General features: G+C 55.2%; 1 long non-coding RNA gene across 1 annotated transcript; it reads left to right on the top strand.

Moving 5' to 3' along the window:
- Window positions 1–1,326: 1,326 nt before the first annotated feature.
- On the top strand, window positions 1,327–3,548 carry LOC144617303 (uncharacterized). Its single transcript, XR_013557715.2, has 2 exons — window positions 1,327–1,722; window positions 2,563–3,548. It is a non-coding gene; the product is annotated as an uncharacterized LOC144617303 (long non-coding RNA).
- Window positions 3,549–4,546: the final 998 nt, after the last annotated feature.

Below are 4,546 nucleotides of genomic sequence, written 5' to 3'. Positions count from 1 at the left end.
TGTGGCATCTCAGTTTACTGTTCTTACGCGAACCCGGGTCTGCAGGCCGCGTTCTGAAATGACCTTAAGTTTATTTAGGGGAAGTTCCAACTGTAATCTGCCTGTGGGTTCCTCTTACTCTTGGAAGGACGCTGATACTCTCAGAAGAACAACGGGCATAACTGATCTTTGAGAACCAGAAATCTAGAGTGATTTCTTGACAGATTTCGCTGTAACTCCAAGCCATTCATTTTTCACTTAAAAAGTAATGACTCAGACTGGCCCACCCTAGTTTGCCTTCTGAGAACTTGGTTGGGAGCTTTTCTTTCTGTTTTTTGAAGGGCCCTCAGCAGGACCGAGTCAGCCTCCCTGGCCCACCACACCTGTCCCCCCGGGCTCTGGCGTCCCCACTCCCTGCACTGTGGTGGGTGGGAGCCTCATCCTTCCACATTCCCGGGCCACAAACTTGGGGCATCATCCTGGACCCCGGTGTTGCTCGCTTCATCCAACCTGTCAGTTCTGGTCTCCAAAATGCCTCTAGACCCTGACCGCTTCCCCGGTCCCTCACAGCCCTTGCTCCGGCCCCGGTCACTGCCACCTAACCCGTCCCCTCTTCCCACCCCTGCCCCGTTGTGCTTGTTTCGAGGCAGCAGGCAGCCAGTGACTTCGCCACAGATTTGAACCAGAACTCAGCTCACGTCACTCCTCTACCCTGGCTCCTGGCCCACCCAGAACAGGCCCAAATCGTCCCGGTGGCCTTTCGGGGTCTGCACTGCCTCCGTCCGCCCCTTGCTCCCTGACACCCTCTGCTTTGGCCACACCGGTTTCTTGCTGTTTGGGACTGCGAGGCACTCACCTTAAGCCTTTGCACAGGCTGACCCTCTGCCTGTTCCTCTGGACATTGCCACCGCTAATTCTTTAACCTCCAAGCCTGCTGGAATGTTCTCTCGTGGTCTGGGTCTACCCAGACCACCCTATTTAAAATCCCTGTCTCTGCCCCTATTGCCTGGTGCTTCTCAGGCCCCTCACCCTGCAGCATTTGGAATAGATGTGTTTCCTAACAGCCATCCCCCAACACCTAATACTGTTTGTTTTGTGTGTCCACGTGCTAGAACATAAGCCCTGCGAGGCCTGAGGCTTTGTATGTTTTGTTCACTGATCTGTGCCAAGCATCCAGCCCAGTGCCTGACACAGAATCAGAACTCAGTAACTACCCGCTGAATTAATGAATCCTGTCCCGATAACACACATTATCAGCCCTCCGGGGTTGGGAGCCAGGGTTAACAAATGTTCCTGGAAACTTCCTAAAAGTAGGCATGGCTCTAGGGGCTTTGAAATGTTCAAATCTCAGCAGCTGGAGGGCTGATGGAGCCTGGATTGGAGCCCAGGTCCTAATTTCCCAAAGTCCAGCGGCTTTCAAACTTTTTTTCTTTTTTTCTTTTTACCCTTACCCACAATTAGAAACATGATGAACGAGCGCACACCCGCATATACGTATAGGTGAAACCAAAAATTTCTGGTCACTCGGTACCCTTTCTCTGTGGCACACACGTATTTTCTCTTCAGCTGCTGTTTGCAATGCACCGAATTGTTCGCCAGCTACTCCGAGGTGATGACCCATCTTCCAAGCGGGGTGTTCCTCACTCAACACCGCCTGGTTCTCTCTCCCCAGTCAAGACCAGATGCCTGTGGTTTCTCAACCTACCTCATCTGCCCACTGAGAGTTCTGAGGAATCCCAAGAGGTGGGATTTTCGGTCCTCCAGTAACAACGTCCCTATTTAATCACGAAGTATGTAGCCAGAATGTACCCCTCTTCTAAGGTTGGGCCCTCTTCACAGAGGTCAGGTAAATCCACTCTGTCCTCCAGGACAGAGATCTCGGTCTCTGAGTCAGACTCTCAGGCTTGAGATGAGAACAGCCAACTTTTAATGAGAACTTGGGGTGTGTCAGGCATGTAGACGCATGCACCCAAATCTCCTCAAAAAAATCAGTGACTTCTTTGCCTCCTTGTGCAAACGAGGAATTCGATTAATTCAGCGAAATACTGAGTGCCTGCTGGTGCTAATGGGCACGGTGCAAAGCTTTAGAAGTGGCAGCAATGGATGAAGTGGGTAAAACTTCCTGGTGTTTTCAGAGCTGGTATGCTAGCGGGGGAAGGCAGACTGTAGGCCAAACCAAGGGAGTCAAAGACATAATGTACCAGAAGATAAGGTCCATGGGGGAAGATGAGTGAGGCAGGGAAGGGTATGGGAGTGTGGTTGGGGTAGGCCTATGAACAGTGCTTCTTGGGCCATTCTAGCACTTCCCCTGGTGCACACAGGACCCGTTCTGTGGGGCACGTGTGCAGGAGACCTGCTGGGCGGGCTGAGCCGGCACACGGCTTTGCATCTGGATGCTCTTCGTCCTTGCCGACTAGATAGTGTCAGCCCTTTTGAGTTTGGTCTCTCCAGGGGTCTGTAGTGGGCTTAATTTGCATTTCCTTGGTGACCCATGAGGCCGGGCACCTCTCACACCCCAGTTATCCTCTCTGTCAGGGGTGATGTGCCTCTCCCGTGTTCTGTCCCTTTCCCCGTCTTGTTCAGATCTTCTCCCATCCGGTGGGCCCTCTTCCGTTCTTCTACTGGTGTCTTTTGACGAGAAGTTCTTAACGCAGTCCAATGGATCAAGACGACGTTTGGAGGCAGACGGTGGGGGAATGAAACCGGTCCTGTGGGTATCTGGGGCAGTGCGTTCTAGACAGAGGGACCGGCGTGTGCAAAGGCCCTGAGGTAGGAGCATGCCCAACGTCTTCAACGGAATGAGACCGGTGAGGCTGGTGCAGAGTGACGGAGGGAGAGAGGAGTAGGAGATTAGGTGCGAAACAGAACTGGAAGCCGGGATCTTACGGGTAAGGACTTTGGCTTTACTCTCGGTGAGGTAGATGCGACTGGAGAGCTTTGAGCAGAGGAGTCACGTGAGCTGACCTCCATCTTAATGGGGTCCTGCGATGGAGGTGGTGAAAAGTGGTCAGGTTCTGGAGGCCTTTTGAGGACAGAAATGATGTGATGTGCTGACAGATGCCACGTCGTGACTCACGGATGACTCGGGGTTCTGGGCACGTGGTAGGATGGGGAGAGCTTTCGTGGAGCAGGTTTGGGGGAAATCAGGAGTTCCGTGTTGGACCTGTTCAGCCTAAGGTCCCTCTGCTGTAGCTGGGTATGAGAACTTGGAGGTCAGGAGGAGTCTGGCCCCGAGGCACACACTTGGGGGTCAGCACATGGATGGTGCTTTGTCCAGACTTCCCCAGGAAGCAGAGCTTCAAGCGGAAGGCTCACGCACCCTCATTTTATTCTGCAGAACAACCCCAGAGAGGAGCAGGGAGGGAGGGAGGTAGAGAAAATGAGAAGGAGGGAGAGCTAGCAGAAGGATGCTTTATCCAGCTGGCTACCATTACACGTGCCTGCAGAATAAGACTGTGACCTTGAGATGCCAGGTACCATTCCTGGTGGGGAGGAAGGGGGAAGAATTTATCCACTATTTCTCTCCTCCCCTTGGTGGAAGAGTTGCCCCTTGGGGCACCGACTCCGCATTTCTGGATCGTGCATACGAACGTCGGGGCCCCGCGTTGAGGCCCACGGCGGGTGGTGGAGGTGAGGGGCGCGGGGCGGGGGTGGGCCGGGGGTGGGGTGTGGGCAGGCTGTGCAAGCTGCACATCACTCAGCCCAGGCAGAGCTAGCGCAACACGCAAGGGAGGCCGGGAGGGTCTGAAGGGGTGCAGAAGGCTTGTGCCAGACAGCCCACCCCTCAACTCACTCAGAGCTGCGCTGTCTTCTCTCCCTTCTTTCCTGGGAGGCGGGGTCTGGGTCTGACCCAACAGAGCCCTACAAGGCGGTAGCCAGCACCGGCTCCGCCTCAGAGGACCAGTGGCCCTGGCTACAGGCCCTGCTGCTACAGCTGGTCCCTCGTCCGCCCCCATCCTAGATCTCCCTTATGCCTCATGCTGCAGCTGCTCTGGTTATTTCCTGGTGGGGTGATCCAGACTTCATCCCCGGGGATCCCAGCCCTTGGTCGTCACGCCCTGGCTGGGCTGTGATCGCCGCGGTTGCCACTTACTGTTAGCAGTGGGTGTGGAAACACCAAGAGCCAGACACCCAAGGGGTTTCCCGACACCCCCCTGCCCCACTGCACAGCCCTGGCTCTTCCGGTGAGCCCACAGGCCCGCTGGTCTGCCAGCAGGAGGGGGCCAATGACCAGGTCACATCTTCCAGTTGATGGGACCCTACTGTGTCCCTGGGCAGAAGCTTCCTGCCCCCAGGCACAGGAAACACAAACTCCAGAAGTGGGTCATCGGAGTGATGAGGGGAGAGGCCTTTTTGACTTCCACCCGCTGCTTCGTGTACCCGTGTGTTGTAGCCGCAGGGGACACAGTGGCGTATCTCAGCTCCTTAGAGAACAGAGCTACGAGGTATGGTTCCTGAGCTCGGTCCTTTCAGGCTGTGCCACCTGGGTGTTGGGGCTCCTGGTGAGATCGGTGGACCCTTTAGTCGGATGCCCACTGTTCCACATTTTGCCAAAAAATGAGCCCTT

The sequence above is a fragment of the Panthera onca genome, chromosome C1 (genome assembly GCF_046562875.1).
Source record: "Panthera onca isolate mPanOnc1 chromosome C1, mPanOnc1 haplotype 2, whole genome shotgun sequence".
In the NCBI taxonomy this organism is placed as follows: domain Eukaryota; kingdom Metazoa; phylum Chordata; class Mammalia; order Carnivora; family Felidae; genus Panthera; species Panthera onca.
The sequence above is the reverse complement of the archived record's forward strand: the minus strand, read 5'-3'. Positions and strand labels throughout refer to the sequence as shown.